This window comes from Strongylocentrotus purpuratus, unplaced genomic scaffold (genome assembly GCF_000002235.5).
Source record: "Strongylocentrotus purpuratus isolate Spur 01 unplaced genomic scaffold, Spur_5.0 spur5_scaffold_6, whole genome shotgun sequence".
NCBI classification, from domain to species: Eukaryota; Metazoa; Echinodermata; class Echinoidea; order Camarodonta; family Strongylocentrotidae; genus Strongylocentrotus; species Strongylocentrotus purpuratus.
This window is the reverse complement of record NW_022145612.1, coordinates 40,792,463-40,804,140: the sequence shown is the minus strand read 5'-3', so window position 1 is coordinate 40,804,140 and position 11,678 is coordinate 40,792,463. Positions and strand designations below refer to the sequence as shown.

The window sequence follows — 11,678 nt, the reverse complement described above, 5'->3', positions numbered from 1 at the left end:
TAAGGTATTAATTGACATCCTTTGATAGGAATTTTTCATATCAAACCGGTTATAAGGGAGATGATTTGAAGGAAGTTGAAACCCAGCAGGAATTAAGTGCAAGTTCAACAGGTGCCGGGCCTATATAAACGGGGGAGGGTGAAAAATTGCTATGGGAACAACAGATTCAACTGTCATACCCAGATAGAGGAACTTTGTACAGAATTCATAGGAAGCAACTTTGTTTTCTAAGAACTATATGGAGAAATGTTCATCGGCTACGTCAGAAATAAGAATGTTGTATGAACATGATTAAATAAAATTGAGAACTAGCATACCATCAGCATCCGTTTTCTGCGACCAAAATACCATTATACATTTACAATAATTTATAATCATAATTATCATAACTGTTATTGTTATTACTGATACGTGATGCCATGGCCATGGTATATCAAAATGAGCAGTTGATAGGGTTGCCAAGGTAAACACCTATCATTAAATGAAATGCATAATGGCAATGAACCCAGATTATCTAATTATTTATGAAGAATAAACCTCCACTTAGTTTCATGACATTTCACATTCAGATAAGAAGATAATAATTACTTATCATACACCAATAACAGTTTTGCTTGTATGAATAGGGAATGAATAATATTTCTGTTTTAATTGTTGTTAATACAATTACATCTCCATTGTTGTTCAATGACTCAGATCATTAGATCTGTATTATACCCTGGGCCACTGATCTGAGTAATTGCAGGTCACACAGTTAGTCAAGGTCAAAATTAAGTAAACATTTTGTTTTTCTTTCTCCCATCTACGCTCTAGCAACTGTGATCTGTTGTTTTCAACCAAAATGATGATTCTTTTAAATGAGTATGGAATTTATCATTGTTTATTGTAATTTGAATAAAGAGAAACCATCAGTTTAATTATTTTGTTTCGCTATAAAATAGATAATGGATAGCTCAGGCAATGTCCTTGCTAGGCTTTCATTCTCCTAGACTGTAATCCACAATATTTAGAGAGAAATACCTTCATCATTAGTTGGTGTTCAACTCAGTCGATCCTAGTGGATGCCCCATGGTAGAAATTGGTCACATTCAACAGATTAAGCATAAGCCACGACTCTCAAATCAATCTACACATTAAAACTTACTCACCACCAATCAGATCGAGCACAGAAATCCAAGTTATCAAAATGTCAAATCATTAGTCGGCCAGCAGCAGCCTGGCTTACATACATATTCCAACACACTAGCAACAAAACGATGTAAGAGAACACCGTATCAAATTAAATCCATCCAGTATGAGAATGCTAGCTAGCCTGTAGACGATCCTACTCAAAATAATAGCATGTTCCAAAACGGAGGCTACCAATTGCTTGCCTCAACGGTGGTCCCCTACTTTCCCTTCAACAGACGGGGATGTGACGATCATATAAACAGGAAATGGCTGTCCAAGGAATTTTCTGTCTCGTTCTAAATTCGGCAGAGGTAGCGCAACCCTCTGTGAAGGGGTACAAGCATCCTTTCTACTTGGACCTATCTAGATGACAACAAGTTTACGGATTGCTAAATTAAATCACATACTCTTGTTATTTTGGAAGCGAAAGACGGAAAGATGACCAGTGGGTGACCAGGAAGAAGCCTCTGCTAGTTTGGAGGTTACCCGGAGGGACATGGCAGTTTAATATTACTCTTTCTATCCTAAAGATAATAATAACAGAGGAATGCCATGTAACACAAGGAGAATTAATTTCCCACCACTCAAGCGTGGATGATCAATAGGGAACCTGTAGATGTTACTGTTAGGTGGATGTCCTGGAAAATCGGCAATACAAACCGCTCACGGATGAATCTCAGCGAACGCTAATTAAAACTTTTCTTTTTTGGTCAGGAGCTTGTACATGCACTTTAACCATCTCTATTTTCGCTACACACAAGAGGCACACAGTCCAGACAATAGTGGCCATTGTGAACAAGACAACATGCGTCATCCATTTTTTTTACGAGCGTAAATTTTCCAAAGTGTCCTCCTGGGATCAACTGAATGATGAGATAGAAAGCTGCTTTACAATCAAAACTAAACTTGCTCTAGCTACCCCAAAGGAGTTTGTGAAACTGAAGGTGATATTGGTAATTTCTTTTGCTCATCATTTGTATTATGGCACTTTCAAACATAAATATCAGGTGAAACATGAACAGAAACACCAACAACAACAACAAAATTTGAGAGAATATAAAAGTCATTCACAAGCAGCAACATAGAATCAGCGATCTCATCATGATTTCTCCTGTCATTTTATTTTCTTCTTTTTGTTGGGGTGGGGGTAAATTTTGGAACAGGTGGAAGTGTTCTGCCATATCTATCATCGGTGGCTATATGAAATGCACTTCTTAATACCTAATAAGGTCAAGCCCAAAAAAGTACAGAAGGCTAAACTCAATCAACTTTATAAAAAGCAGGAGGGATATATCATCAGCATTCTGGAGTGATAAATGAAAACCAGTTGGTTGGAAGAACAGCGTACATGATGTAGCAAGTTTGGAAGAGTATGTGAGTTTCACAAGCTGCGTCTGATCCATTAAATCGTCTGCACATTCAAACTTCATAGCTTCATAATATGAACCTGTACCAGCATGTCTCAAATATAGGATCCCAGTAATCCCTTTAGCTTACTGAAATGTCTTCTGTCAATAATTCATGCCAGACATACAAACACAGCAGTTTAATGTAGAACTGTGTTCATTGTGCACTAAGAATGAATGAAGTCACTGTCATGGCATATTAAGGTCCTATCATTTTCAAGCACAATATTAATATCACCCATAAAGGATATCAGAGCATATTTATAATTGACCAATGTCAAATCATTTAAGTTGGCAAATTATTAAATGAAATATAGCCAATTCTGGAAAAGGTCACAATATGTAAGATTTGATGCTGCCTTCATTCCATTAATTATTACGATTCTTATGAAAAGGCTTTTTGACAGTTAAAAAAAAAAATACTGTATACATCTTTAAAATTCCTCGTCAGGAAAACATGTTGACACACTCTTGACTGCACGTTATCAATAGCGTATAAAGTGATACACAAGTTAGGGAAGGCAACTTTATTATCACTCGCGTTCGTCCGGGTTCAGGACGATCGCGTCCCCTCCTTTGTTAGCAGAACGCGACTGTCCTTAACGCGTAAGGTATGGTGGATTAAAACCTTCTCCATTCATCGCGTACCCTCCTTTGTTTAGAGAACGCGAGCGTCCCAAACGCGTACCCAATGAAAGGGGCAAGAATGGGGGGATTATCTTACATAATATTACATAATTCTTGAGAGGAATAGGGTTTCTATTTGTCGCGCTAAGAGGGGCAAGAACTCGTTTAATCACCTTGCCAGTAAAATTCCTTCCTTCTAGCGATCGGAAGGCTTTCCCCATTTTAAATGAAATGTAAATGAAATGAAAATTGTGTGAATCGCAATCGATGCAGAGGTCCGTTGTTTGAGGTTGAGAGAGAGAGGGAGAGAGAGGTAGAGGGACGTAGACATGCATGTTTTGTTCTTTGAAATATTTACTCTACGAGACTGTTATGTATTTTTATATGTCATCTTTTGTCATCATTTTGGACGTTTGGTCTTATGAAAACTGATTTTGAATGAATGATACTACGCCGCGGCCGCCTTGTAGCGACCAGCAGCGCTAGAACAATTTCTAATTTGCATACCCTGTGCCGCCCATTGAGCTGGGAAGATAATAGACATTCTGACATTTCTATCGATCTTTTCGTGGGTGCAATGAAAAGGTGCAATGAAAAGGCACAAATGAAGTAGAAAGTTGGATTGATAACCGTATCTTGGAAATGTTGTAATCAACACCCAAGTTCAGACAGACCGCGATATTTAAGATTGTCAGCCTACGCCTTTGTTCTGAGAGCGCCGACTTGTGGCGGGAATGTCATAATAAATCTGTCATTATTTGTATGTCGTTGTTGCGACTGGACAATGGTGAGGAGAATTTTTGTTCCGATAACAAAAACAGATCCAACAATTCCCCTTTTTAATTCGGGAATACACCTTGAAACTCTCTCTCTCTCGATAGTAGTAAATCCATCTGTATCTCAAATCAACACTAGGCGTGTCTGCACTATCTCGAGATTGCCAAATATCCAGCTATTTGAACTATCCCGATCGCAAACTATCCAGCTAATTTGCGTCTTCATTAGAACGAAGTAGCAAATTAGCTGGATAGTTGGTCGGGATAATATGCCAAGATATCTCAGTCTAGTTTGCGGTTTTCCGTGTTTACTCGTGGTCAGTGGTTGTACTAGCGCGCTGAGCGGTATAGATCGCATGTGCGAACCGGAAATCGTTGTGCATGATGGGATCGGGATATTTGACTCCGGACTTCGGTCTAATGAAAACGGTCGCAAACTATCCCGCTAGTTCGGAAATAGTGGGATATTTTGCAAACTAGACCGAAATATCTTGGGATATTATCCCGACCAACTATCCAGCTAATTTGCTACTTCGTTCTAATGAAGACGCAAATAGCTGGATAGTTTGCGATCGGGATAGTTCAAATAGCTGGATATTTGGCAATCTCGAGATAGTGAAGACGGGCCTACTATTTCCTTTCTTATCTGTTATCTTTCTCTCCAGGCCCTCTCTACGACCCTTTTTTGTTAGCCCTCTCTCCCTCTCTCTCATCCAGTCACCTTTCTAATCTCTCTCTACCACTATCTCTCTACCTCTTACCACTATCTCTCTTTCTTTAATCAACACTTTCTTTAGCTAGTGCGTCCCATGAGAAAACGAAACGGAGAATTATCGATGTTTTATGATAACTTAATCAAAATCATAATAAATATAAGACACATATTTGTACAGGAATAACAAAGTTCCGTTTGTTTAAAGTAATGCTTGCATTTCCATAATTTCCATAACTCTGTTGCTACGGCAGGCAGCCAGTGAAAACGAATTCGTTTAATCAAATTATGAAAGTGCAAGCATTACTTTAAACAAACAGAAATTTGTTATTCCTGGCTCATTTTTCCTGATTGAGCCGAGGTTTAATTTATGAAAGGGCAGAAAGTGAACTTACCAAAGGATCATGTCTTCAAATTGTTTTTTAATCGCTCATTCGTGAAATATGCATTATATGAGTTGCATCAAATGAAAGAAGAGGATCTAAGCTTTACAAATATGTGTCATTTATTCATTATAACTATTGTCGATTGCTTATCTGAAATGAGGCGTCATGTCAATCAACACCAAAGTTCCAAAACATCGCGTATATTTAACATCGTTACGCGCCTTTGTTCTGAGAGCGGGAATGTCATAATAAATCTGTCATTCTTTGTTTCCCGTTGTGACTAGACTACGATAAAGAGCAATGCCATGCGGCCTAGCCCTTTCATGTTTGCGCGCTCTCCATCATACATTTCCCTCTCTTTCTCTATCTCTCTCTCTTGCGCTGTCTCTTTCGTGAAGTTATCTCCTCCTCCCCCCCCCCCCCTTTCCCCTGAAAAGATGAGCGTGGGAAAACCTCTCTCACGCTCTCTTCTCTGTCACATTCACTTGAGTTCATTCACTTGGCCCATAAATGGCTTTGTTTTTGTTTACATTAGCTCAGAGGCGGCTTCATGAGTCATGAATGAACTGACTAGTATGTCTGGTTACTAAGCAACTATGCAGTCAATCAAAATGTTCAAATTCATTTGTGGCTGCATGTTTTTATATCGGGCAATAAAAAAAGCTCAAAATTTTGATATTTAACAATCATATAGTGAGATCCTACTCAAACTCGTGAATTTCTCATTTTTAAAGAACAATTTCCAGCAAATTAAAAATATGAACTGGCCATGTTAATGACGCGGGCGTACAAACACGTCGACAGCTCTTCTTATTTTTGGTGTCTCGGAGTCGACGGGTGTATATGTCATTTTGAGGCAGAGAATTTGAGTACCGCAATTTTGTGAAAATAAGAAAATGCAATATTGTTTTTAATATAAGGAAAATAATTACAGCTTTAAATACATGACTTGGTCTAGCTCGATAAAAATCAAACAACTATGATCATATTCATTTTTTTTTCTTCGTAACATTGGATAACAAATTTCACAAATTCCAACATACTATAAATATTGATAATTGAGATTATTTAGTGCAAGGGTAAATATGACAATGACCCGGAACATAATAAAGGGATAACAATTAATCAAATTACTCTTAATACTTGTAAACGTTTTTTTTTTTTTTTTTTTTTTAGGGGGGCGGGGTCAAATTTTCCCTAGTGTCGCGCCACGCCTTTTTAATTTCTTGGCGAGAGGCCTGATTATGCATAGAATAAAAAAAAATCAACAAAAGGGAAAAGTAAAACAACAGGGAGGCAAAGTTACATCTACATCTTCACTTGTAGGTAGTACATGCAATGTAAATCCTAATTTTGATTTCTATATTTATTTTGTAAAAACACTGAATTTTCTGCTGTGATTTTACATAAAACTCAGACTTCACAGAGCTGCCAAGCAGAACGTTTTTAACGTATTTATACGGGTTTTTTAGGTTTGGCTGTGCGAACGTGGCTACAGGTTGGCTGTGAGAACGAGCGTATGCATAGTTGTGCCAATGTTTCGTGTTGGCAATTCCTGTGGCGCGCACGCATGCACATTACACACAACACAGGGGATGTACACCACTCAAAGACGTGCGCATCACCCCAGGCTATGCATACACACATACATGCATCCGATCGTGATATCAAACCAGCATCCACAACACACGCAAATTACATATCAGTGCACTGCACTACACACAGCGTCACTCACTAGTACAAGGAAATCCCGATGTCACTTCCAAAAATCCACCCCAAAAGCCAAATTTTGCTGTCAAAAGTGCGGAATCGGAGCCATATTTCCAAAGCATGCGGTGGCTTAGCCAAATTTTAAAAACGGCTTCGCCAAAAAAAGCGCTTAAAATCAAGAAATCAGAGATTTTGTAACGATTTTTTTGGCTTATCGCAAGCGCCCTTCGAGGGCCTTCGAGTGTGCTGCGTCTTTACCAGCGCTGTCGGGCTCAGATCACGTGACCGCATTTTAGGGGGCTATCCACATGTTGTGATTTGCGCGAATTGCTAATCCACGCAATGCAGTACTGATTAATAGGTTGGGGAATACAGACACTACTAAATATGATTTATATATTTGCAGTGTCGCAGAAGCTTTTACTCATATGCAGCTGTATGTAGAAAGACTTGAGGCGTTGCTGGTTAGGTTTATTATTTCAGCGCGCGACACATTTTTGGGACAAATTATTATCAATCAACCCGGGGGATTGCAGCTCTAGGTCTGCTTTCAAGACTGAAAATTCATCTATGAAAATCTACTATCGTATTCTAAACGCGAGCTAGACGGGTGCTACTATTGTCAGGGAACACCAGATTAACGCGTTCTAGACGGGTCAGCTATTGTCAGGGGACGCCAGATTAGAAAGGATTAGAGAGGGGCTGGATAGCGGTGAGGTTGATTGACAGCGGTCCTAGCGGACGGGATGGCTTCTTTTCTGGCTGCCTGCTCTATTGTCCAACAGACAACAATAGACGCGAGCAAGGGACGCCAAGGGACCGCCAGCGTACAATACGCGTCCGGGAACGGGGGATTAAGAGATAAGTAGGCGTCCCGAACCCGGACGAACGCGAGTGATAATAAAGTTGCCTTCCCTTATTCATATCACCATGAAAAAAAAAAACATAACTCACCATATGAAGTATTCCAACACAAAATCAAAATGTCTCGTAGGCACGTACTAGATTCTCCAGAATGTAGATCGTCAGTCCTCCCAAATTAAGAATCCTATTCTAGGTGTTTCAACAACACCACAAGGTTACAATCTGTACCGGAATAGAATAAAGATATAAAAAATGTTGTCAAGTGTCAGCGTTCTGATCAATTCACTGCTTCGCAAATTGCTCTTGTACAAACAAATAATTCATACAAAGAAGACCTTCTAGTTCTACCGAGAGATGAGAGCAGTATGAAGCCAGAAAGTCAAGTGTGTCGACTCATTGTGGTGAAGCCGCATTCCTACGCTGCCGAGTGGTTATTTGGATAATGCACCATTTAGTACAATGAAGCAGTTGACGAGGAGATGGGTCGGCCTGCAATAACAGACCAACTTGTCTCCAACTCGTCTCCAAGAACAAGGAACTATTTTCACTTTGACAAACTGCTATAGTCTAGCTTTCTGACCTGTGCAGATTGAGCCGTTAAAAGTAAACCCTGTGATAAAAATGAGCACCAGCAACACCAATAAAATCTCTTCTATCATGCAGAAGGCTGGTTAAATTTGTTTTAATCAAAGGCAATCCAGACCCATCCAACACTGCTCTCGATTAAAAACAGCAAAATTTGATGATCTATTTCTGCAAATAACCTGGGCCCCATTCACAAAATTTGTCATCGGTGACAAATGACAGTTTTGTTGTAAGCTAGAGAAATCCTTGCTTCTGATTGGTTAATAGTGGGATTTGTCACTGATCTTAATCATTTGTCCTTGAAAAAAAGGCTTTGTGAAACGGGTCCCAGGTATTGATATGAAGAGGACCTACAGCGTGTCCACACACAAAACAATTTATCGCGAAACTCTATAACGATACGTCGTATAAAGAATCATCGTATAAATTCCAGGATGTCCACACACAAGAAACGTCGTCACTAAAGAATCATCGTATAAAATGCCCCCTGTCCACACACAACATTTTCCGTGATTCTTTATAGAGTTTCGCGATAGTGATAAGAGGTCTGGTCTCATTTCGCTCGAGGTCACGTTAAGCCCCGCCCAGTTAGTTACACTAGTTACACTCCCCCCAGGGGGTCCCCCTGTCCACACACAACATTTCCGTGATTAGGCGTGATTCTTTATTGAGTTTCAGTTCGAAACGATGCCCAAACCTGCGTTTCGTTAGACTAGTTTCGTTATACGACGTATCGTTAGTGAGCGTCCACACCTACAATTTTGGTCGTAAAACTATCGCGAAACGGTATCACTATCGCGAAACGGTATAGCTAATCATGATTAGTCACGGAAAATGTTGTGTGTGGACAGGGGGATCGTTGAACGAGACTAGACAGCCCAACGGCTGACACCAGTCTATAAATAGAATCATTTCACCTTGATGACCTTTGTCCTTACAGTGTCCTCGTGCCAAGGCAGTCATTATCATTGTTTACATTTATCCATCATACTCAGGTGCAAACTTTTCACCCCCATCCCACATTCTGGAGTTGCAAGTTGTAACATTCCATTCTATTATCACCTGTCTGCTGAGAGCCAGAAGGGTCTTAACTTGTGTAATACACTATGGATTAATATCCTTCTACCTCTCAATGAACGATATGTAGCCCCCCCCCCCCCCTCTCTCTCTCTCTCTCTCTCTCTCTCTCTCTCTCTCTCTCTCTCTTTATCCTCTCTGTTTTCTTCTTCCATTTCTTGATCAACCCCCTCCCTACCTTTTTGTCTCCCTTTTCGCTCTGTCTGTCTTTCTCTGTCTGTCTGTTTTCTTCTCCCCTTTCTTGATCAACCCCCTCCCTACCTTTCTGTGCCCCTTTCGCTCTGTCCGTCTCTCCTTCAATGTTTCTCTGTCTCTGTCTCTCTCTCTCTCTCTCTCTGTCTCTCTCTCTGTCGGTCTCTCTTAAATATTCTGTTTCTGTCTATCTCTCTCTGTCTCTGTCTGGCTCTCTCTCTCTCTCTCTCTCTGTCTGTGTCTCTTCCCTTTCTTGATCAACCCCCTCCCTAACTTTCTGTCTGTCTCTCTCTCCTTCTATGTTTCTCTGTCTGTCTGTCTCTGTGTGTGTCTCTCTCTGTCTCTGTCTCTCTTTCTCTCCGTCTATCTCTCATATGTTTCTGTCTCTGTCTATCTCTCTCTGTCTGTCTGTCTGTCTCTCTCTCTGTCTCTCTGTCTCTCCCCTTTCTTGATCAACCCCCTCCCTACCTTTCTGTCTCTCTTTTCTCTCTGTCTCTTTCTGTCTCTGTCTCTCTCTCTCCGTCTCTCTCCCTCTTCAATTCTCTGTCTCACTCTCCGTCAGCCCACACACGAGAAGAAAATGTGTGTGTTCTTCCTATTATTTGCCAACTCGATTACGGTGTGAATTTTAATCTGTGCTCCATCACGTTCCTCATCGTAAATCACACTACCATCTCAAAACGCACCAGTGATATCATCAAAACCACCCTCTCATCTGTCTGTCCGTCTTTATCTCATTTCTAGCTGCATTCTAAGATGTTTACTTCAGATGAAATCAGGCTTTCAATAAAGAACTCTGCTCAAAACATGTTTGCGATCATCAAAATTGGACCCTGTCCAGACCGCACCAAATTCTGTTGCCCAATGCCTAGAAAGAACCGAAATATAATGGCAGTACAGAGTTTCTTGGAAATAGTCATTAGTTTTGATATTACATAATCATAAGCATGCAAAATATTTCAATTACTTCTTTTAATGCTTATCTGTACTAATTTATAGAAGAGATGAGACCACCCTGCAAGGTCACTGGACAGGTGGTTATCTCATCAACTCAGCTCTCAATTAACATAAGAAAAAGAGGATCATGGGGGACCAATGGTCACCGATTAGGCATTGTTTTCTATATAGAGGGAGCAAATAGCTACAAGTAGGACAGTGTGGCTTTAAGTTGTAGGGAAGAGAAAGACATGTTTGGGCAGTATTTCAACTGAAGTGATACAATGCCTTGTAGCGTTCTACAGTCATTACTATAAATGTTCTTTTTTCTATCAGTTGATTACATGTGTACATGCCTGATTATTGCAATTTGAATCATATTTGATCCAGAAAAAAACATATTCTCCTCAGTATTCAGAGCAAGACTGTTTTCTGATAAAAAAATCTTCTATAAAACCTGTTGTATTTGCCAAATACAAAATACACAGACAGGAAAGCCTAGATAGAACTTGCGGACGGTTAAAAAGAAACCTTGAATAATTCCTCCTATTGCTGTACATGCGGTAGGTAGGTTGGAGTGCGATGTAATGATCAGGACATGAGCTAATATTCTCCATGGACATTGTCAGGTAATTCATTATGGACAGGTTTGCCGAGAAGACGTCTACTCGACTAAATAATTTAAGGGAGCTATCAGTCCGGGATAAAGGTTGGCTCCCATCAAGTAAGATGATGCATTTTGGATGTTTCATGTGGGTTTCTTGAAGTCTCTTGAGAGAATTGAAAAGAGCATCTAAAATGTCACAAACCCTCTGGCCGATTCTACAAAGAGTACACAAGCCCACTCTGATGGACGGATAAAATCTCAAAGATTTTTGACGCACGTCACAAAACTGTTATTATTGCAGGAATATCTCTACCTTGGAGGTGCTTTTTTTATATTAAAAAAGTTCTTCAGGTTAAACAAAAATTTAGGGGCTCGAGGTAAGGTTAAGGAGACCCCCCCCCCCCCATGAATAAATGAGGGGGTTGTTAGTAGGATGTAACGCATAATTGATGAATACACTTGCCAAGAAATAATTATCTCTTCCTTTGTTTTTCAAAATGTCTACACCTTCACTCAAGTTTCTGCAAGCATTCTTTTTAGTAAAATCACTTAATTCATTATCTTTAAAAAATGAAAGTTTATTTCAAATACTATAACCCTCTCTGTTCCTCTTTTCAAATCTCTCTCTCT

The 11,678-nt window shown here is 39.8% G+C and overlaps 1 long non-coding RNA gene across 1 annotated transcript in view; it reads right to left on the bottom strand.

The window, feature by feature from the left end:
• Positions 1-7,709: 7,709 nt before the first annotated feature.
• LOC115919182 overlaps positions 7,710-11,678 on the bottom strand; it is a 58,267-nt gene continuing 54,298 nt past the window's right edge. The window contains exon 4 of the long non-coding RNA XR_004061740.1: positions 7,710-7,873. This is a non-coding gene — a long non-coding RNA (uncharacterized LOC115919182). The remainder of the gene's footprint in view (positions 7,874-11,678) is intronic.